This window comes from Etheostoma spectabile, chromosome 8 (assembly GCF_008692095.1).
Source record: "Etheostoma spectabile isolate EspeVRDwgs_2016 chromosome 8, UIUC_Espe_1.0, whole genome shotgun sequence".
Lineage (NCBI taxonomy): Eukaryota > Metazoa > Chordata > Actinopteri > Perciformes > Percidae > Etheostoma > Etheostoma spectabile.
The window spans coordinates 35,174,066-35,198,421 of NC_045740.1; the positions used below are offsets into that span (position 1 = coordinate 35,174,066).

The window sequence follows — 24,356 nt, forward strand, 5'->3', positions numbered from 1 at the left end:
ACAGAACCGAGGACCATCAAAATATATTAAAGATCTGATAAAATTTTTTTTTATAAAATTACAAACTTAAGATATGAAACTTAAAGTCCTTTGAACAAAAACCTACTAACAAACAAAAATAATCACAGTGTTGCCAACAGGGACGTTGTAGAGCGTCCTCTGGTGGACAGACTATGCAACGCTCATAACATGGTTGACCGTCCGTTTTTATTATATTATATATATAATATTCATTCATCAGAATAATTTATTTGTAATTCTATTTGATTCTGATGAAAAGGATTTTAAATGCCGATACCGATTTTTCGGGAAATGCCTAATATTGGCCAGCTGATATATCGATCGGGCTCTAATAATTACATTTGATTCTTGGAATCTAAGCTGTATGATGAGGTTTTGTCTCAGGACTGTCCCCTTTTTTAAGTCAGCGGTCCTGCCACACTTTAGCGTACCTCCCAGAGATAGAGATGGGCTAAACTAGCCTTTAGCATCTGTGTTTTATGCGTAATATCTTTGTCTACCTTAAAGGTTCAGCTACACATGACGTCTCCATCATGAGTCTAAATCCCCCTTCAGGAGGACAGGAACGTCAGAGTTGGGACGGCACTGCACAATTACACATGGTTAAAACTGGATTCCCTGCTTCCATGTCCCCTCAACTGAGTGTACATTAAGTGCTCGTGTGTGTAACTTAGTAGTCTCCCGAACCTTCTTCAAATACTGTACGTGAAACGAAATGTCTGCTCCTGAGTTTTTCCTTTGACAAGAACTGTGGCGGTGAATCTGCCATATGAATGATGAGGGTGTTATATTTTTAATCCCACGATGGGACTGCTGTTCTACGTAACCAGCATGCACTGCTATCATTTACTCGTCCAGTTAAAAAGGACTGAAAGAACAAGATTCCCTGCATGCATTTACACACACACACACACACAAACTCACACACTGTAATGGGAAAAAATGACATTTGAGCATGATTTCATATATATTTCTATAATATACATGTATTATTATTACTCATGTAATTCCTTTACTATGTTTTTGTGTTGAATGACTTAATGCACCGAAGACCGACTCAGTACTTTTGTTCAGCTGTCTTTGTTTTTGTTTCAACAAAGTCTCACTTTAAACACACACCACACACACACACACACACACACACACACACACACACACACACACACACACACACACACACACACACAGAAACCACGATGCAGACTGGGATGCAGCCATGAGGTGAGGTAAGTCTGATGACTATGGCGAACTGCATCGAGTCAGGAGTCAGGAGTCGGTCCCAGTCCCGGTCCCAGTCCCTTGACTGTGACGGGACTACCTCAAGCCTCCATGCGGGCTCTAATGAAGTAATGAAGAGCAGACTGGCAGGTTAATGGAAGCCAATCGACCAGAGCTCCGCCAACCGCAGGAGAACCGGCGGAATACTAATCATTTAGGAGCCTCTTATATTCTGCCTAAGTTTTTGTCCCCTGCTTCTTAAACTGCAGAACTATTTTCTGTGCAGATAAGTAGGCGGAGAGCAACTTCTATAACCTCCAGAGAGGACAGAGATAGAGAGCGGTCTTTGGACTGTTAAGTGTGTGATGGAGTATATTATAAACCACAATAAACAAGTCTTATCCAAGGTTGATGTGGGTGTAATCTGTAGATAGAGACAAGGACTGGGGAGAACATTTTCTTTGCCTTCCTCTACTTTCGAGAAATGAATAAGTTCACCTTGTCTGGCTGAACTAATGGTATTCCAAACTCTGTAGCTTTCAGCGAACTACACCTGTCTCATCTCCGCTGTACGGGTGCTATACTATATGAGTATGTGCGTGTTCCTGTGCATGCAATATATGCATGTGTGTGTGCGTGTTGTATCTCTGAGTCTCATTTTATCTTTGATCAAGACTGACAACAAGCCCTGGGTTTCAGTTCAAGGGCGGTGCTCCCCTGTATGTTAAGTGATGGACAGAATGGTGATACCGCGGAATGCTAATCGCAGAATCAAAGAAGTGAGCCAGAGCTACAACAAAGGCCACGCAGGGCAGTTAGAAGAGAAAGGAAAGGTTGTGGGACCATAAATAAATAAAACGGAACATGAATCTCACAGATATGTATGATATCACACACAGAACAATACAAGCTAAGACAATCTCTGGTCTAGAACCAAAGTTTTAGCGTCTTTCTGGTTCTTAGGATGATGTTGCTTCGTTCTTTTCTGCGTTGTCTTTGTAATTTAATGTCATTGTAAATGAGCTTGGCCCCTCAATGATCTCTCGAGGAAAAAAAAAAGGAAACAGGAAGGAAGGTTTGGAATGATGAGCAGACTCGTGAAGAGGAAGATTGGAAAAATGCATCGCATACAGTAGGCACACTGTGTGAATTATTGACAGGGTCGATCTCTTCTACTCAATGAGTACGCTATGACCCCATCTCAGTATGGTACGCCAGGCGCCCCTTGAGCTGGCACCAGCAACTTGACAGAACATTAAATACACCCCTCACCTCCTCTCCCTCCGTCGGGGAATAAGATTAAAATTGCATTTGACGACGAAACAAGAGGCTTTTCAGAACACAAGAGTGGGAGAGGGATGGGGAGATTAAGCGAGAGAGGAACAAGGGTGCAAGGGTTTAGCATTCAAGAGGGTAAGAATAGAATAGAATAGAATAGAAAGCCTTTACTGTCATTATACACAAGTGCGGTATCTGTGCAATGAGATTGGAGCAACCCCTTTACAGTGTCAATACGAAATATAAAAATGTAAAATGTTAGTGCAGGAGAAGAAAAAAAAAAGAGGGGGGAATGTGGTGCAAAGTTCCTGAGAGCAATAATATACAGTACATATATAAAATAGTAAGAAAGATAAAGGGTTTGTATACACACTATGCAAATAATATAGGTATTGCTGTATCAAAAGTCATAAGTGTTAAATATTGCACAGTAATGAAATGAAATGGTTAAATATTAAATATTGCACTGTAATGAAATTGCACAAAATGTCAATATATAGTTTTGCACAGTAGGTGGGAAGAAGAAAGTCTGGGTTCCGGGGGCCGGGGGCTGGGGGGGGCGGGGGGACCAGGGGAAGTGAAGTCAGTGCATGTGTGAGTTCAGAGGGGTTATGGCTTTGGGGAAGAAACTGTTCTAGAGTCTGTTAGTGAGGGGGGAGGAGATTAAAGTGGAAGTGAAGGGGGAGACGGGAACACTGGTGGAGATGGGGAGAGGAAGTCCAATGGGCTGAGAGAGAAGTACAGGATAGGGCGTGACCACACGGTGACAGCCTCTCATTTCTCCGGTTATGCGCATGTTCACTCATTCAATCACTCATTTCTCAGCCGGCCATTACCTGATTGACTTAGCGACCCTCATTCCCGCTCTATCCACCTCGCTCTGCAACGCATTGTCAACACACTACTACTTCTTTACAAGCAGAGCTTATAAAGTTTTACAAGGCTCATGGATTTTTGCTCTGCCATCGGGCATGACATTTTAAAACATGGTTGACACAAGGTAATGGAGGATGTCCAACCGATGGCCCGGTGTAGTTTCTTAATGACACTTTCCAGGGCGACAGCCAAGCATTTGTGCACACACATACACAGGGGTGACATGACAGGGGCTGCACACACGTTACAGGCTTCACTGGGGCTATGCTGGCCAAATGGAGCTAGCTAATTATAGCTAAATAAACTGCACTGATCTGTGCCATTAGCCAGTCTGTAATGAAGCAGAGTGGAGGGCTGCTGTGAAACTGATGAATAGGCCTGGCTCGGAGTACTTCACTCCCTGGCCTTTAGTTCAGCTCTAACAACACAGCCTTCTGAAGAAAGAGAGGCTTCGGAGATGAGATAAATGGAGACAAAGATGCTTTGAAAGAGAGGGACAGGAAAGGACATGGGATGTAATGGGAGAAAAGACAGAAAGAGCATGGAGTAAGAAAGAAAGAGTGCGTGGAGGCCTGTTTGGGGTGCGGGGCGGAGAGAAAGAGCGATCGCAGAGATGCTTAATGTGCTCTCTCTTCCTCGATTCTACCCTCTCCTCTAAGCTCTGGTAATGTTTTGCACTCCACTAATAGCTTACTAAAGCTGCCACTTAGGAAAAATCAAATAAGAAAAAACAAAACGCTTTGGATGGAGACAAACAGAAAATCAGAGCCCCATGGCCCAAGGCACTCAAAGATACACTGACAGCCCGAGAGAAAGTGGAATGACCTTATTACAGCGTGAGGCTACACACACACACACAAACACACACACACACACACGCACACGCACACACATATTTATAGACACACTGATACTTCTTGGGAGTATTGTTTCCAATTTAGTCTTAGAATCAATTAAACATTTGGGTGTAGCCGGGTTGGTTCAGTAGTAGAGCAGGCGCACATGAGAGGTCATGTATATATATTATATAATAATTATATATACACACACACACACACACACACACACACACACACACACACACACACACACACACACACACACACACACACACACACACACAGGTATACAGTGTATACATATATCATAATTATACTGAGAGGTTTAGGTCCAGGGTTTGAATCCGACCTGGGACAATTTCCTGCATGTCTTCCCCCTTTCTCCTCATTCTCACCTAGTTATTCTCTAAAAATAAAAAATAAATAGTCTTTAAAAAAAAAAAAATTAACGTATTGATTGTGGAGCAGACTAGGTTTGGAAATGTAAAACACAGTGCTCCATCCAGATTGAAAGGCATTGTGCTCATGTTCATCCTATCAACAGTAGTATGTGTACAGATATGAAAGACAATCTTTGGCTTGCCAGTCACGCATGTTCATCCCTACAATACTTGCCACAGTGTGGAAATGTGAAGGGTGCTTAAGTGAGCTCCGATGAGGTTCATATCCCACTTACTCTCTACTTGAAACTTAAACACACGTATTATCTGCTCTTGAGGTTTTTTGACACTGATCCCACTGTTGGCAGCTGAACAGGACCTACAGTAGGAGGGATAGCCTAGCCTAGATAGTTAGTGTCTATGATATGGCACATGTGTGTGTGTGTGTGGCTTTAAGTCAGTCAGCCATACAGTCTAAAGTGTGTTGTGGTGTGTGTGTGTGTGTGTGTGTGTGTGTGTGTGTGTGTGGTGTGTGTGTGTGGTGTGTGTGTGTGTGTGTGTGTGTGTGTTTCTAAAGGAGAATCACCAGATAAAGTGTGCAGCATTGTGTGACTTCTTTAATAGTACATACTAAGCTTGGACTAGATCTTAGGGGCTAGTTAGCTTGGAAGTCATATTGGCAAACACTTGAGTGAAAAAAAAGAAGAAAAAAAGCGGATATTATTCTGTCAATCTCCCGTCTAGTTGGTGTTCGGCCATAGGCTGAGGAGAAAACTGTCCGATCCCTCTGCAACCTGCCAACCAACTCGCCTTGCTCCGCTCTAAGTGGCTGTCTGCCTCTCCCCATCTCCTCCTGCTGCTTAGTTGCCGAGGTCTCTGTGAACGCCACTGGCTGTCCAGAGGCCTACAAAGTCTGCTTTGGCCCTACTCTGGGTTTCCATGTAGACGATGCAAAAGTAGACGTTTCCATCATGATCAATGGCACAAGATACCCCAAAAAAAGAGGCATTAACTGAAGCTATGGAGCAAAAGAGTATTAGTGGACAAATCTAAATTTGTCCAGAGTTCTCAGTCTCCTGGGTATTAAAGGAGACTTCTGGTTGATTCGTTGATTCGACCGTTGTTTGCAAATCTGGAGTTATGTCAGTAGATAGAAAAAATATTGGTGCTGCCTACACCGTGAGGTGTTGAGACAGTTAGAGTGATTAGGGATGGTCTACAAACTACAACACAGAAATGAGACAAAACAAGAATATGTAGGCTATCAATTTAATGATTAAATAAGGTAGTGTCTCCAAACTTACCTCAACTATAACTTGTCTCCTGCTAGTTGTACTACAGCACTTACTTAAAAAAAAAAGCATATTGCAGTTTGTCCCGAAGCACTCCTTGCAGTATCCACACAGGAACTAAAAAGAGCTGAATTAGCACAACTTTCATGCATTTCTGTCACATCTCCAGCTTTCAGATTCACTGTGTTCACTCTGAAGGAATTACTTCACATGGGTAGGCACTTTATATGACATTTTGAACATGTTAAGAGACTAAAATACACATTTGAAACTTGCCCTGTTTGAGCCTGTTGGGTGCTAACGCTTGCAGAAGGATAACACAGTGTAGGCAGCACCGATTGGTTAGTTTTTCTCTGTACTGACAGACCTCAACATTTACAGACAACAGAGCTACGTGTTAAATTTGACCGGAATTATCCTTTAATTATGCCCATATGAGCATGTGCACAGAGATACATACTGTATACACACACAAACACACACACACAGAACACAGTGTCAGCTGCACCAATCACAGTGGAGGACACAAGGAGGCTGCAGAGCTACAACTGTCGCGGCTGATGTGTCACTGGGGAAAGGAATTAGAGTGAGCATGCAGGGGTTGCACACTTCCTGAGCTCCCTTGCTCATTAGCATACATTTGTAAACAACAAAACAAAGAGCCTTGGTGCTAGGCTAACACGCTGTCACGATGTTAGCAAGAGTCGGATCCAAGCAGAGCATCGAAATGAGGTGAGAGTGCTGGAGGAGACCTCTTTGCAATAATTCATCCATCTTCTCCCGCTCCTGACAGCTGAGCCCCTGCAAGGAGACAATGAGAGAGGAGCCTGCACCAGGCCGGCATCCAAAAAAAGCGTCCACTACCTAAACTAGAAAATCGAGGACCAGGTTTTGGGCCACTGAGCTATGTGTGAGCCAGCAATGAAATAAAAATGCAAAAGCAACTTTCCTTTTGGGGGCCAAAAGAAAAGGAGACACAGAGGTGTCTGAAAAAGGAAAGCGAGGAATAGGAAAATGGAGAGTTTAGCGATAACTCACTAGAAGACAGAGACAAATTGTATTTTAGAAACCGCAAAACACTTGAGACAAGACTGACCCCTAAATAACCTGACTCTGTTTACCATCTCGCTCTCTTTTTGTCTCCACCTCAAAACACCCTCCTCCATTTTCCTTTCATCTCTCCCCACCTCATTCTTAGCTGTCTCGCTTGCACTTGCTCTTCCTACACAGCTTTTATTTTTTCTTCCTTTTCTCTTATCTCCTCTGCTCCCTTTCCTCTCTGTCACTCTCTGCAGCCATCTGACGCGTCGGCAGGGATTAATACCTGGATATTGTTTCCATGTAGAACCCCGGTGCGGTCATTATCCACTACCGAGTTTCTGATTATCATTGTTGCAAGCAGTCATTACTTCCCTGATAATATCGCCTATGTCTTGAGAAAAAGAGAGATATAAGAAGTAGGGTGCTGAAAGAGGGAGCGAAATGCAGCGGCAGAGGTGGTGAGGGGTTACAACATGAGAATAAAAGATGAAAGAAGACAGGAGGAGGGAAAGGAGGACAGAGGAAGGGGGAACACAGAGCGGGGTAACTCAAGAAAAGGAAGAGGTTATGTGTTCCATGCAAGCAGGGAAAGGGAGGAGAAGGAGGAGGACAGAAACAATAATAGCCTTGTCGTATCACTGTACAGTGATAAATTCCGTCTCGGGTGGGGAGTCAGTGCCCCGGCTGGGGCACTGACGGGATGACAAACCACCTCCACCCTGCACTGGGGCCCTGGCTATTTATGATCAGGCTTCTTATGTGAGCCGGCCAGGGAGCCAGCTGGGGCCTCGATTCGTCTTGGGTCGGTGTCGTCACTCCTGGGACCCGACGACAACCTCAAATGGGGCCACTCTGTCAGGTCCCATCTCTCCCCCCCCTCCTCTGCTCGCCCCCCTGACAGTTACTTCAGCACATCATCGGCTGGTTACTGGTGATAAGAACCTTCTTTCACCTCTCCACGCTGTCAACACGCCACGTGTGTCAAGAGCCGACACAATTCACTTTGAACCGGTTGCAGTGATTTAATGGATACATTCAATTACAGGATTCCTTACCACATGGATGTTTCACAGTGCTTTAGTCAAATAATAACGCACAGAGACCTCATTACACAACAATCTACTTCTTGGTACTGAAGAGGAACTGCCGAGTCAGCGTCTATGTAATGAAAAGTCCAATTATAGCAGTACTTAGCGGCTACTGACCTTTTGAGATGCAAGATTCAATATTGCTGCTAGGGTGGAGTGTGAGACACATAACAGTATGTGTAACTGTAAACAGAATTATATAACACCTAAGCAAGAAAAAAAACAAATGCGTGAAATTCCAATGCAATTCTGCTCCCACATCAGTCGCCACCACCACCACCACCACCATCCGTTCCCTCACTTACCCTGCCATAAAAACCCTGCCCCGCTGACCCTGAATCAGTCATGAAGGCCAGAGTGCTCCAATAATGAGAAAACTGGACTCAACAGAGCAATTACTTTATTCAAGCTGCTGCAACTGTTTGCATTTTTATGTTTTGTGTCAATTTACCCGTTTATATATTCCGGCTCGCAGTAAATTATTTATGGGTGTTCCTTTTTTCGTATCCTCCAGCGACAGCAAAGACTGGTCACGCTGCAAATATGAAAGCAACAACAGAACCCATTGATCAACATCACTGACGATGGTTTGGAAATGAAAAGAAAGGTCAGAGAGAGGGTTCAGGGATGAGACGCGTTAACCGCACCAGAAGGAAAGGAGGGGGGGGGAGACCGACTCAGCCTTAGCCAACAGTAGCTGCAGACGAGCTGGCGTGGGCAAATATGACATCATGAGAGCGCCGTAACTGTTTATACTCGGGCGTGGTGGTCGCGACACTAGGCAAGGCAAGGCAAGCCAGCTTTATTTGTAGAGCACATTTCAGCAACAGGGCAATTCAAAGTGCTTTACACAAAATCATTAAACAGATAAAACACAAGTGCAAACAGTTAAAAATCATAAGCATTAAAAACCGGTAATAGACAGTTAAAGAATAGACACATAAAACACAAGAATAAAAGTTACAGTGCAGCATAAGAAATTTAAAGAAATGAGCATTCATTTAAAGAAAGACAGCATCAAAAAGAAAGGTCTTCAGCCTTGATTTCAAAGAACTGAGAGTAGCAGCGGATCTGCAGGTTTCTGGGAGTTTATTCCAGATATGAGGAGCATAGAAACTGAACGCTGCTTCACCCTGTTTAGTTCTGACTCTGGGGACAGAAAGTAGACCTGTCCCAGATGACCTGAGAGGTCTGGGGGGTCATAGTGTAGTAGCAGATCAGAAATGTATTTTGGTCCTAAACCGTTTAGTGATTTATAAACTAACAAAAGTACTTTGAAATAAATTCTTTGAGGTACAGGAAGCCAGTGTAAAGACTTCAGAACTGGAGTGATGCGATGTGACACTAGTTGTAGTCTTCTCCTGAACAGAGGTGGCGCTAATGAGCAGAGGCAGCCGACATTGCTTTTTCTACAGACTAGAAGAAGAAGCGAAAGGTAAACAACGGCAGACGCATTGACGCCAATGCTTCGATTTGATTGGATACCCTACTCGGTGGGATCAAGCCTTTCATTCACCATAGAAGAAGTCATCTTAACCCAGCGAGTTTAGCAAACAGACCTGCAGTCACTCAGAGTCCTGGCATCCGGTTACCCTCGAGCTCCTTCAGGCTTCCCGTTTCCGCTTTGTCGCGCGGCGCTGAAAGATTTTAGTGGTGAACGCCGTCTGTACGCGCACTCAAATCTGGGCACGCCAGCAAGATCTATGTCAATTTTTTTTTTTCTAAACTATGTTTATTAGCATTTTTTTCAAGAACAACAATTTTCAGTGCAACTGTGATTTGTGTATAAGACAAAAATAAGATTTGTTTTTTAATATATATATATATATATATATATATATATATATTATATTATATATATATATACACACACACACACACACACACACACAGTATATATATATATATAATATATATATATATATATATATATAATAAAAAAATATATTAAAAAATAAATCTTATTTTTCTCTAGATCTACATTTTTTTTTAAACTATATTTATTGGCATTTGTGATTTGTGTATAAGACAAAACTAAAATGTATTTTTTAACATATTTTTTAATTATTTATATATATATATATATATAACACACACACACACACACACACACACACACACACACACACACACACACATATATATACTGTATATGTATAATTTAAAAATATATTTAAAAAAATAATAGATCTACATATTTTTTTCAAAACTCTGTTTATCAGCATTTTTTTCCAGGACAACAATTTTCAGTGCAATTGTGATCTGCATATAGGAAATTTAAAATGTAAAAAAATATAAAAAAATAAGTTATAGATCTACGTCATTTTGACGTCATATTGGCACCTGCACGCTTGAATGTGTTGACTGTAAACCGGCCAATAGAGAGGCCAAATCCGGAATGCGAGCTTAAATCTAACCATCTGAGGTGTCTTTGTGTGTGTGTGGCATCTGCGGACAGCGTGCGTCTGATCATTGATCTTAACAGTGGCTTAGCCGCAACGGACTGTTTACAAACGACACACTGTTTGGCTTTATGGAAATTCATAACTCAAGGTCCACTGACTGCCTTTTCTGCAGCTTCCATCTGCAATCATCAGCATAATTCTCCTGACTGAGACCCAATGCTCAGTGGGTTTTTTTCTCAATCACACGTGGAAGTGATGAAAAAGATTTTGGATTCTGTTTGGGACTTAGCAGTACATTACATTGTAATCTCCTTTCTGCATACACCCTATGATACATATTACATGTCTTATGCTGATGCTTTTATCCAAAGCAACTTACAATTGCTATATATCAGAGGTTGCATATCTCTGGAGCTAGGGGTTAAGTGTCCTGCACATTAATTTAATTTTTAATTTATTATACTTTATTAATTCCAGAAGGGGAAACTACATTTTACACTCTGTTGTTATTACACACATTACACACAGGCCTGAATTACACACACATGTTCAGGACCTACACATGCACTAATGGAGAGATGTCAGAGTGGGGGGGCTGCCCATGGAAAGGCGCCCCGAGCAGTTGGGGGTTTGGTGCCTTGCTCAAGAGCACCTTGGCAGTGCCCAGGAAGTGAACTGGCCACCATACTTTGGTCCGTACGGGGGGACTTGAACCAGCAACCCTCCGGTTCCCAGCCCAACTCCCTGAGCTACTGCCACCCCCACCATTGGTTGGGGTGGCAGAGGCATGTGTCACATCCACTGCACCATCCACTGCACCATCACCATCACCACCACCACCATACACCTAGGGTATCTATCCGTTTCCTGACGTAAAAAAAAACAAAAATAACCTCTAACTAAACTGTATATTCATTCAGGAACATCAAATCCATCAAACACAGTAAGACTGAAGGAAATAAATAAATAAGCCAATGCTAAAAGTTGGTTTGTGAGTAATTGGGACAGCTCGGGGTCCATTTTGAAGGGATTGTCAAGGGGAATGGTGTTACTAGGATGAGTAGAGGAGGCAACAAAAATCCTTGTAATGTGCTTAATTGAACAGATGCCCAGCTTGCTCAGTGTGTGAGCGCAGACAGAGCCTCAATCAGTGCGTTTTCCCCTATTTGCCGAGCCAGATCACAACATGTCAAATCACAGTGTCAGAATGTCTCCGGCGTCTGTGTCTTCCTGCTTGGCAACATCCTTAAACAAGCAGAGACACCAGAGAATAAAAACGGCTAGATGCTGACTGACAGATGTAAGATCTGGGACTTTGACTGGATGCCATCATGTCATCCAAACCAAACTCACATTTAAATGTAATGTTTATTTGTAATGTGCAGACACGGCCACATCAAGTATTTCATCGTTGTGGGGGGCCATTAACCCTTGTGTTGTCTTCCCTTTGACCATGAACTTGCATTTTTGGCTCTTTTTTATGCTTTTGTCACTTTTTTCTTTTGCGATCATGGTAAAAAAAACTCACTATAACCTTTTTAAATGACATTATACCTAATTTTTGAGTTAAAAAGGCAGAAAGTAGTTAAGATCAAAGGATGTTGAGTGGATCACATGTCAAAGTTTAGTCATGATACTGTTTTAAAGCCATTTAAGCATGTTTTTCAAATGTTAATTAATTTTACCTTGGAATCCATACAATGCACATCCGTGCATCCATGTTATATTTAGGCATTTTGGTTCAAAGAAACCCACATTTCTGACATAAAAACCTTTGAAAATGAGTCAAATTTGACCCGAGGACAACACAAGGGTTAAGAAACTGAGAAACTAACTTTAAGAAATCTCAGATTAAGAAACTCATTTTTTGATGAAGAGTTTATGTTGTGAAGTACAAAATAATCTAGAAGACTAGATTCTGGACTGTGAAACGGGGCAAAAGCCTAAATCAAAAAGCTAAAATTGAATTAGGTAGAGCTCCAGAGGTCTTAAGTACATTTTTCAGGGTAGAACTGTAATAACTGCAGTAGAGACAGAAGTGAACAGTTACTTCAGAGACTGTGTGTTATTGGGCTTGCTCTTTCTATTACCTTACTTCAGAGGAGAGAAACAGAAGAAAGGGGCCGAGCTGCCACAGTGTATTCATCTGTGACTGATATGCTGTGTGTTATGACCCATATCTGAACTCTCGTCACTATGCAGCAATTCATGACAAAATAAGCCAAGCACCGCGTACCTGACACAAAACCTTTGTAAACACAGAAATTACACCAGTTTCCCATTCTGTTTAACCTATGGCAAAATGAATGGGCGGGCAGCTAACAACTAATATTTGTCCGAGATACCGGAATCCACTCTCCTCATTGAATGCCAAAGTCTGTGGACCCTGCAGTCGTCTCCCTGGGCAACCATTCATTCACCATGTAGGAGGATTTAATGTTTAAAACCGCCGCCTTGGGCAACCGAGCATAAACTGGAGGCTGAGAAGAGATATTTCAATCTGTTACCCGTAGCAACACTCGCCATACTCTCCTGTTGTCAGTGTACATACCTAACTGTAGAGCCACAACAAGACCTCCCTTGAGTCGTGAGCTTGTATTAACCTGACAGAATCTCTCCTCTTTCTTTCCATTACTGTCATTTTCTCTATCTCTGTTCACGCATGCAGCTTTTTACCATGCCTGAGTTCTTTGCTAAGGTATAGGGGTTGGCACTTCCCACATACTTAGAGCAAGTCAATGTACTGAATCAACATGAAAATCATTACCATGATGTGGAACTAAATATTGCATGGACAAAAAAATGTAATATCCATGTATGGCAATCCAGTAGGTACTTAAGAGAAGTCTGTTCATTTGTGAGCGTGTTGTAGAAAAAAAATAGAGGAAGGCCATAATGGCTAAAGACAAAAGCCCATTCTGCTTAGCGTGGGCTTGGAGAAAGCTCTCTGAAACAAGTTCTGCGAAGACAGAAGACAATTCAATTGTCGTGCCAGACAACACAGCAGTGTGGCGAGCAGCAAGGCGTATACAGTGGGCCTCGAAAGTTTGGGCACAGATTAAACATTCATATAATATGTCACAAAAAGATATATCATTTACACTTTCAAAATAACAGAAAACAAAAAAAATGGCATCTGCAGTTAATATATTATAACCCCCCCCCCCCCTTTTGAGCCCCACTGTAGTGTAGTGTACCATGTATCGTTCAAAAAAGTGATACAGATACCAATACCGTGACTTCAATACAGGTTCCTAAACAATATTTTTCCAATACCAATTTAATTACGATATTACGCTGCAAATTATTTGGTTCTTACCAAGATAAAAAAAAAACTTTTAGAGTTTAACATTTATCTTGTTTTAAGAGTGAATTTCTTATTTTAAGTCTTCAACTTTACACAAGCATTTCAAGTGAAATTATCTTGCTGCTTGGACAGGTAATATTTCACTTGTTTTGAGTACCTTTTCCCTCAGATTTAGTGTTTTTATCTTGTTTTAGACACCCGCTTTTTGCAGTGTACGCATTACACGGTACTAAGTCTTTTTATTTATTTATCAGCTCCTACTACGTGAGCCCCATCTCTGTGTATAACGTTGAGTATTTCCTGCCTGCCTCTGCAATGTGTAACGTTAGACAGCCAATCACAAACAAAATTAGATCTTGCTAGAAGCATGCTGCATACGTATTGGCTCACTGAAGCTGATGAGATTTACTCCTTATGTATTGTACTGGGTATTGAATGACGAGGCATTTTCTGATACTTGAGAGGCAATTCGCTCGGTGCTTAAAAAGTATTGAATTCGGTACCCAGCCCTACACACTGACAGCTTCTGTTGTTGTTGCTGAACACATCTACTATGTATGAGAAACAGACCACAGCGCAGGGTGGTGGTTTGTAGGTGGAGAAGACTGACGGGGGACAGAAAGACAGTATGCACTCGCACTCTGCAAGCACACAGTACAAGTACAGACACTTCTTTATTCCAAATCATTTTTTGCACAGTAAGATATGACAAATATACACTGTAGAGAAAGGAACAGTACGAGAGATTGAGGTAGTGGGCAGGAGGATACTGAGAGAGGAAGAGGAACCAGGAGACAGACAGTGGGTGGCATGAACAATCAGAAATAGTGAGAGACAGAAGAAGTGCTGACGGAGAGACAAGGACAGAGAAGTGAGGACAGTGGCAAAAGTACTGGGATGAGAAACAGGGTGACCTTAATCAGCCCCTCGCTAGTGTGTACGCGCACGTGCATGCACACACATACATTTACACACAACCACAAAAATAACTACAAAGCAAGCGGGCGGGTGTTTGCACAGCAGTACTCTCTGTTTCATTACAGGCCCATTTCCCCCACCTAATACCTGGAGAGGAGCTGGCGATAAGGAATGTACACACTCCGCTCTGTCCACAACATCTCATTTGAGCAGAGGAAATTGGAAAGAAGAGGAGAAAGGAGGAGAGTGTAGAGAGGTGAGAAGGACAGCAGATGAGGGTAATAAGGACTGGACGGAGGAGAGGAGTGGTGGCGGCGAATGGATGTTTGACGGAGCAGAGATAAGCCCGGTCCACCTCGCCCAAAGGCAAAGGTGTGGGACTGAGATTGGGGCGCGAGTGGAGGAAGAGTCGGGTAGCTGTGGAGAAAGGGAAAAGGAGAGCAGCCGCAGTGGGAGACAGAGGTAAAAAAGACATGCTGAGGGATGCAAAAATATATATATATATATATTTCTAGGTAGCAGGATGAAAGAAATGTATCATTGGGAGGAATTCATAGCATTAAAAAAGGGGCTTAATGGAGATGGCACTCATGTAGGGGTTAGTGAGAAACTGAAAAGACAAAGATGGAAAGGGATGCAACACTACCTGCAGACAAACTACTTAAGGCTGAACTCAGGGTCAAAGGAAACAAAAACAAGCAGCAATGACGCATAGGGGGTGGGAAGAATGCACATGATGCTCACCGCTCTGGACAACAGGCCAGCAGCACTCGCACTTATGCCTGTATTGAGGGTCACAAGAATACACTGGAGAGGGGGGGGGGGCGACAATGTTACTTAAAACACAAGACCAAATGCCTCTGGGTTGTGTCAGACATGTGTTACGCCAAAAGCCAGCTGAGAGCAGAGCAAAGTCTGTGTTAATAGATCACGGAAATAGGGAGCGAGGGGGTAAAGTCTTACTCACAGTAGCGTCTCCAGCCGTGAGAAACTCAGCCCAATTTGTATTCATCCGTGTAAACAGGGGCAAACAACCGCGGAGGATAGCAAACACACACATGCACACACTGCCGGGTCTTCTCTCTGGGCATGCAAACAAAATGATACATAGGGCCAAGTAAAACAAGCATGCAAACACGGGCAAACACGACACACAGAAGAGCACGTGCAATGTCTCTTTGGACAAAAGTGTCTGCAGAATTAATAAATGTAAATAAAAAAATGGATGTAATTCCGTTACTGATGTGTTTCTTTCGATTCACACTCTTCCTTGTGATTTGCATGTGATATGAGCTTAATCTATGGCTGCCATCACTGCAAATAACTGTAAAAAATTGAAATGTGCGCCACATTTTGATCTAAAATCGTATGCCGATTCATTCACCAAATCTACATGTAATGTGTAACGTCTACACAAATCCCATCCCAGTCCTTAGCGGCCTCCACCCATCTGTTCCCGCTCGCTGAAGCATCCATCACGGGGCCTAATGGTGGACCGATACTGTCAAATGCTTACTACTCAGGATGAATGGGGAACCCGCTCGCCACCCTTGGCCATGCTAGCGCTTGACACCATAAACCAGGTCAAGTTGTCAGAAGATGGAGAGGGCTGGTGATCACGCAATCACAAACACAGTGTGTGCGCACTGTCCACCTGTGTATTCATTTACAACCCCAAGACATGTCAGAGAGGAATGGGAGGCAGGGGGTAATTGATAAATCTAAAAATCTAACCGACAGTGATTTCTTCCAGTAATTTTCTGTTCACGCACGACTGGAACTCGGGTGAAACTCCCACCCTGCTACATTTCACTGTAAAAACGTGAGGGGGGAGGGTAACATCTTACTGAAATGCCCTTAGACAATCAGGGGGAGAAGATACACTATTATCATCAGAGAGCTCTACAGAATGATTACTGGCTGAGAAAGCCAATTACACTGAAGCCATGATTGCCGAGATGCGTTGATTCTCTCTGGGATTTCTCCGCCAGCTGAAAAGACAAACAACTGGCCAGATGCTCTCGGTCAATTACAGTGGTTGATTAGAGAGGCAATGGAAGCGAAAGAAGGGGGGTGCAGTGAAATCCCGGATCAAATTTATTAGGGCGGCGCGATTCAGAAAATGTCACGATTTGATAGCGATTTTCAATTTAAAAATAATAAATAAATTAAAAAAAGTCACAGCATTTAAATGTAGTTACTTTCCCCATGTGATAGTGTACACGCCATTACAAAAGGACCATTTTTGGTAGTTTATGAATGGATTTTGAATCGTAGTACAGCTTGAATGGATTCAGGAATGTGAATCAATTTGTTTGCACACCCCTAAAATTCATATTCTATCGTCAACTATTCGGGGGGGCGATAGAAGCCAATACATTGGTCTCCTCAGGGAGACATCAGCTCACGGTTCATGTTGCATTTAAGCACAATTAGACAGCAAGAGAAGAAGAGAAAGAGGCAGCTTCTTTTCCCTACACAGTAGGCAGACCTTAAAGTAATCACCAAGTACTTTATGAGGAAAGAAAACCACGCCTTAACTGCACACTCACCAACACACACAAAGTGATGCTTTATTTCATTAAGCAAAGATGCAGACAGTATGTAGGACACGGCTGGCAGGCAGACAGACAAATCTCGAGAAACCTTGTTTCTTTTCACAAAACACACACAAAGGGGGCTTTGGAGAGAGCCCTTGGAGGTTAGGTGTAATCCTGCTCCAACTCTCACGATGCCACTCAAGCCTATTGTTCAGTCATGGAAAGCAATCTCCATAAACTGATGTGGAAGTGCACAGGGGTCAGCGGTGTGTGGGCGTTAAGTGCAATACGAGCACACCGCTGGTTATGTGGGGACATCCTAAAATCCTATTGGATTTTCTTCATGGTTTCAACACAAAGACAAAAAAACAAATGATGCAGTCTGAATTAGAGATGTCCCGATACCGGTATACTGGTATCTAGTATCGGTATTGGGAAGTACTGGAATTTATGCACCAATCAACGAAAATAAAGCCATGAAGAAAATCTATTTTAAAGTAGTTCATTTATGTTCTTTTCTGTTATAACTGACTGTCAAACTAGATAATAAAAAAAGTTCTGTGGCATTTATTGATTGTCTTTGTCACAAAGAGTTTAACCTGAGCCAGACCTACAACAAAGATAGAAATCATATCACATCCATGCAGGGATAGTAGTATACAGCTGTTAAAACTTAATAAAACATATGACACACTGGCATCAGACAGTAATACTCGGTACCAGACTATAGAAAGATATAAATGTAGAAAAGCATCTCTTTTTAAATGAAAAATAAGCGACCGTAGAGGCAAAACAGTCGAGCTTTACTCCCTAGACAATGCAGAGGTCGCAATTGGAGCTTTGGAGGAAACGTGAGCGTTTTTCTCATTGTTCCGACACTCCAGTCTGTATTGTAAGCCTCTGGGAAACAATCTGAAAACAGATATGTGGACAGAACGCTTTAAACACCTACATAGGGGTGGGGGGGGGAAAAATCGATACAGCATAGTAGCGCGCAGGGCTGTAGTACTCGAGTTCGGTCTTGGACTTGAGTCCGGACTCGAGACCGGTTTTCTGTGGTCTCGGACTTGCTAGTATTTGGACTTTGACTTGTCTCGGTCACTGGTCTTGCCACATACGGCTTTTGGGCTTTTGGTCTCAACCGAGTCCAGGTGTCTTTATTATGTTGATAATAATATTGGAGGGAAAGTGAAACCCAAAATGATTGTCTTGCTACTGTCACGCATAAGACCTTTTTTTCTGTCCTGGACTCGGTCTTGACTCGGACTCAAACCTTTTTGGACTCTGTATGTAGTATTAGAATTCTTTTATCTTTTTTTAGGTGTGACATTGTACGACCTGTCCAGGAACAGCATATGTAAAATAGCCTTTTTTGGCTAGTTCTGGCACATTTTTGGACCCGAACCTTTATGGACTTGGTCTTGTCTTGGACTCGACTAGTCCTGGTATTGGACTTGTCTTAAACTCGACTAAGGTGGTTTTGACTACAGCCCTGGTATTGCGATATTTTCAGTGGCAATACTGTATTGATACACAGATGCCAAGTATGGATCTTTTATCATATATGTGTTGGTCAGTTTGTCTGCTTGAAAATCCCAATTTGCAGCAATAAAACTGAAGTGATATGAACAAACAAAGAAATGTATCTTTTTAGATGAAACAGATGTTGACAAAGTTGTCATATTGGGGCCATCATTTAAAATTGGGAAAAATTAGAAGCTGGAAAAAAGGTCATAAATTGCAATAATATCGTATTGTGGCATAAGAATCGTGACGATATTGTATCAAGAGGCATCGAGTGATTCCCCCCCTACTACACACACACACTGGCTGCGTCGCTTGAGCGTGGCGTTTCTGTTGCGTGTCCGCTGCGTGGGTCTTTCTATGTCCTACACACCAGAAACGTGTCTGCTATGTGACGTGCAGGACAGATTCAAACTCTGAAAAATGGGTAAACATAAATATATAGGCTACTGATTTGATAAAAGCAAGACAACATCAGGACAGAATGTAAATGTTGTTGATTTTTACATTTATATCTGCATTGATGTCAAAACCATGAGACGTTCAAACATCAACATGTCATTTATTAATATGTTTTTGTGTAAAAATGACATATAAACATCTTTTCCTATTCTATTTTGCCTGGAAGCGCATCCAAGACACTTGCAGGAATAATGGACGTCGGTTCTGTTCCCAGCATGCGCGTGTTTTTGGCTCACGTGACACGTGCATGTCACGCAGGCAGTGTGTAAGGTTTAACCTGTTAATATGGGAGATGAAATAAAAAACAGACACGTGCCACGCAGGTGACACGCACACGTGACGCATCCAGTGTGTAGCCAGCCTGAGTTTATCCACATTAGGTTGGACAGGGCCTCCGAGAGCTTAATAAGAAGAGATGGCTCTGAGGCGTCTCTCTCCTCTCAGTAAAGTACAAAAAGCTGTTATCCGTCCTCATGACAATAGGTTTGTGAAGCAATATATAAGATAAAGGTTACAAAGAAGAGAAAAAGAGAGACAGAATCAAGCCCCTGAGGCCTCAAGTCTAGACCCAGCATCTCAGTAATCACATTATGAGTGTTTCATTGTGTGTGTGTAGCTGTGTGTTTTGGTCCCAGCGGTTAAGATTAGAGTGTAGTCCCTGTGTCTGTAGCCACCTCCCTGCAGCTCCAGCTTGGAGTCAAGGGCCTCTCCAGTTCCCACATTAGAGCTGGGCCACTGCTTCACTTTCAAGATTAGAGACAGCCACAAGGCCCAGAGCCTGTCTGATTCCCTGCCTCTCTGCCATCCTGGGTCAGGGTTAAGAAATTGGCTTGGCACAGGCTTTAGCTGTGCAGGGCTAAATGGGCAACATTTTAACATACTGTAAAAGTGATTCTAAACATCTCAGCATATTTTAAGTAAATGCACTTATGGGGTAATTGGTGAGTATGCTCCAGCAATGTATATCTGGGAGATCTACCTCTTAAAGATCACACATTTGTTTGCATCAGGCGAATTGGTCGAGTGTGTCTCTGGTGGGCAGGATTTCATTAAACGCCTGGCTCCCGTCTGAAATGCTGTTCGTGTGAGTTCAAAGCCATCGATTTGCACACCACCTCCGCAGGAAACGGAGACAGGGAAAAAAAAAAAAGTGCGAAAACAAGTCCCCATTGATTCCCTGATGGCATGAAAGAAACCTTGGCACGTAGAATGTGACACATGGACAGTTAGCTCCTTCCTCTCATGATGGGGGTTACTAATCAACTTGACAAACCAGCAAAGCAGTATCGCTGACACAGTCTTCTCATCATAAGGCTGAAGCTGCTCCAGTGCAAGAATTTTACTTTACGTCGTCCTGTATCTACTGTACCCTGCCTTAGCAAGTTATGATGTCATTCTTGAGAAGGGTCCAACAATGACCCAGCAAAGCAGTAGCTGTTATGGTTTGTCTGTCTCGTGTTCCCCTGTGTGTCTGTTTGTTCTGTTTCCTGTTTTATTTTGGTAGTATGGTTTCCTGTCTTGTCTAGCTTTACATTGGTCTGTCTGATTGTCCTGCCCCACCCTAATGTGATTCACCTGATGTCTCACCTGTTCCCTGTTACCTCATTACCTCTCGTTAGCACTCCTTCTGACTCCTCGCCTCTGCATTTGGGTCCTCATTCCTGCCTCAGCATAACAGTAACTATGACTCCATCCACACATTTCTATCCAAATTAAGTAATATCGAATGAAAAATGCCTCATGGAAACAGTGAAATTCGATGGGATTTCATGAATATCGACTCAAAGGAAATACTTTCGGTTTCATCGGATTTTATCTTGATTGATTTACGGTTTACGTGATAAACGCTGATGGAAATGTTATTTGCGATTAAGTTTTAGGTCATTTTAGGGTTACAACCCGCCACAAAACGAAGAAGAAGAAGTTTTAGTTAATTTCCACCCAGTATTTCCTCTCTGTCTGCACACATGGCGGGCGTCAACAAAGACAGATGGATGTGGACGGACAAGGAGACGAGAGACTTTCTGAATTTAATTTATCAGGAACTCGTGAAGGAAATGGCCGACAAAGGTTAGGACAAGCCGAGGGACGTCCCGCGGAGTCAATGGAAGACGCTCAGACAGCGAGACATGTCTAAAAAAAAAGAGTCTCGCAGCGGTGCCGGAGGGACAATAAGAGATAAGTTGCATCTAAATCATCACAGCAATGGGTCGATAGTGTCGTTTTCTTATTATAGCTTGATATGTCGCTATCAGCTGGCACATAAGCACTATTACAACTTGTCTACTATTGACCATGTGTGGGTAGATGGCGTGACCCATTTTGTCAAGAAAAACTTTGTTCACAAATGTTTTCTTGAATGATTCAGTGTGAAAATAAATGGAAAATGTCTAAAATCAATTTGATGTACCAATCTGATCGTAAAACAGCATGTGACGTCATCACCACAGGTCTTTATTGGCTTTAAAGCCATCGGATGGAAACGCACTTTCACCAGCTTTATTCACGAGTTTTTTCCACCAAACTTCAGATAATTAGATTGACAAGTGGATCTAATCCAAAAAATAAAACAAAATCCCTGAAAAGGATTAATGTATAGAAACATGCTCTGTTTCTGCTGCCATAGCCTTTGTTCCTGCTCGATCACCACCCCAACCGCTCAATGAGCCAGCGTGCTAATATACACACACTGTGACAGACCTCATGGCAGAAATATTGACTGGTCAGTGTTTGCCTACCATGCAGCATGATAATCAAACAGGACCATCCAGTGAGAGGCGCAACCTTACCAGCACTTGCTGCGCTTCTTCCGACACACATGAGACCAGGACGCCTCACTAGGTCAGTCTCCCAAGCACTTATTCCATATTCCAGTTCCTCCATGTAAAAAACAACTTTGGTCAGAAATCTTTTTTCTATACATACACCAAGATTTGGAATGACATCAGAACACTATCATCCATCACATATTTCAAAAAGGCATAGAAACAGCTCCTTAACAGTTACACTTGCACACATTAACCGCTCATGTACAGTCTAAGTCTGTATTTGTCTAGCCCAGCTGATGTCTTGTATAAATCTTTCTGTCTTCATGTTCCAAAACTGTATTGTTGTTGTTTTAGTTGTCTGAATCTGTCTAGTCCATATTGATGTCCTGTACAAATGTCTGTCCCGATGTGCTGTAACCACGTTCAGTGCTTTATGTTTCTGCAGAACAGGAACCTGCTGGAAACCAGTTTTTAAACTGAGTCAAGCCTGTTTGTATTCTACTGTAATGTTACTTTTTTAACTTCCCTGTATAATAAATATGAATGAATGAATGAGCATGCACAGTAAATCACTTCTGAATAAATAATATTAATCCTAAAGTAGAGCAAAAAGGTGATCAGTGCTCTTTCCCTTCCAGGTTTTACAGCTTCTCTTTCCATGACCTTTTAATTTATGCATTTATTAAAGCCCATGGCATTGTTATGGTTTTTCATTAAACCATGATTTGGGCTAAAAATGTCACATCTTTAAGGAGAAGGAAAAGCATGGGCGATAGACAAGATATGAGAAAACTGGCTTTGTCTCATTGTGCTACCCGCGGTCCTCGGTTACATCATCTGAGTCTCCTTCCTCTGGCCATGGTGTGTCTCTGTGCCACCCAATGCAAGGGGGGGGGGGTGGGGGGGTGTGGATGACGGCGAGTGGCCACAAAGGGCAAACCCAGCAGGGAAATCAGAGCGCTCTCTCTCTCTTTGTGTTATTCAATATCACGCCTGTGTACCCATGAATGGATGCCAAGACATTTGAGTTCAGAGCCAAGGAATGAGCCACAGACGCGTAAGGCCTTGGTGAGGGCCTGGGGGGGGGGGGGGGGGGGGGGGGGGGGGGGGAGCTGTGGGGCTCACACACACAAACAGTTTGTATACTCATGAAAAAGAGAAATAAAAAAAGGGGAATAATGAGGTCAAGTCACTCCCAAACAAATATGTTCTGGGACCGAATTCCAATAGGAATCAGGCTAAAATGTAAGTCAATAAATGAGAGTGGCAGTGAAAAGGGTTAACAAACCCCTCATGTTGGGGCAGGTGCATGAAGAATTAAGTGGACTTCTCTATGCCAGTGACACAGGTTGAATAACATTTTTACATCCAGAAAGTTGAAGACACTGAAGCAGTCACTTCAGAACTCTAAGAAGACTATAAGAGACCAGCTATTGCCAGAATGTCACCTAAAGAAAAAAGGAAATAGGTTTTAAACCTGCAGTTTATTCTACATTCAGAGCAGCCTGCTGTACAAAACCTCTAACCCTTCGCCTCTCACTCGCTGACAGTCCACACATCAGTGCACATATCCCTCTGTGCTTCTGCTGCTCTCGGCTTGGCGAGCGGGTAGGAAAGGAGAATTGTGAATTATGAAATTGGATTATGAGTTTGGCATTTCACTGAGCCCTATTTTGTCCGTCAGATGCTCCAGAGAATATTGGGAGGGGAGAATATGTTATTTTGGAAAAATGTAATAGGACAGCTAGTGGGTGGACATGCTGGTGAAATATAATAAGTGCTTCACGGGGTGGTAAAGAAAGAAAAGACTTTGCACAAACAAACAAAAAAGAAGGCAAAAGCAACAGTTGCCCAGTATAGCTTACAATAGACCACTAAAAGAAATAACTGAATGTAGCAGGTATACTTATATGTATAAAATTAAATGCATCTTTTTTCCCTTTCCTATTCTAAGAAAGAGTCTCAGAAACTGATTGAATACATGCTTTCAGTGGCCGGGGTGGGTCAGTGGTAGAGCAGGCGCACATGCACCTGTGTTTATGCTTCAATGCAGAGGTCCAGGGTTTGAATCCGGCCTGTGAGGATATCCTGCATGTCTTCCCCCTCTTTCTCCTAACTGTCGTGTCAAAAAATGAAAGGCGGAAAAGCCCCAAAAATAACTTTTAAAAAAATATGCGTGCTTTCAAAAAGAAACTTGCTGCTCATCTTTGTCAAGAATATAAGTGCGCTATGACTGGGTCAATTGTTTTGTAAGTGAAGAGCCTGTTACACTTTTTTTACTGGTAGTAAAAATGCAGTAGCGACGCATAATTAGAAAATTCCCCTCTTCATTTTGCCGTTTGCATTGTTTGCGCCTTTGATCAGCACCCAGGCAAAGGAAGTTTGTAGACAGGGATGCA

General features: G+C 42.6%; 1 protein-coding gene and 1 long non-coding RNA gene across 2 annotated transcripts in view; both read right to left on the reverse strand.

The window, feature by feature from the left end:
* The window catches only part of b4galnt4a (beta-1,4-N-acetyl-galactosaminyl transferase 4a), a 175,045-nt gene that overhangs the window by 128,048 nt on the left and 22,641 nt on the right, over positions 1-24,356 (reverse strand). The window lies entirely within an intron of this gene.
* Positions 424-9,533, reverse strand: LOC116694605 (uncharacterized). Its single transcript, XR_004333215.1, has 3 exons — positions 9,377-9,533; positions 4,077-4,082; positions 424-433 (listed from the first exon to the last, which is right to left on the reverse strand). It is a non-coding gene; the product is annotated as an uncharacterized LOC116694605 (long non-coding RNA).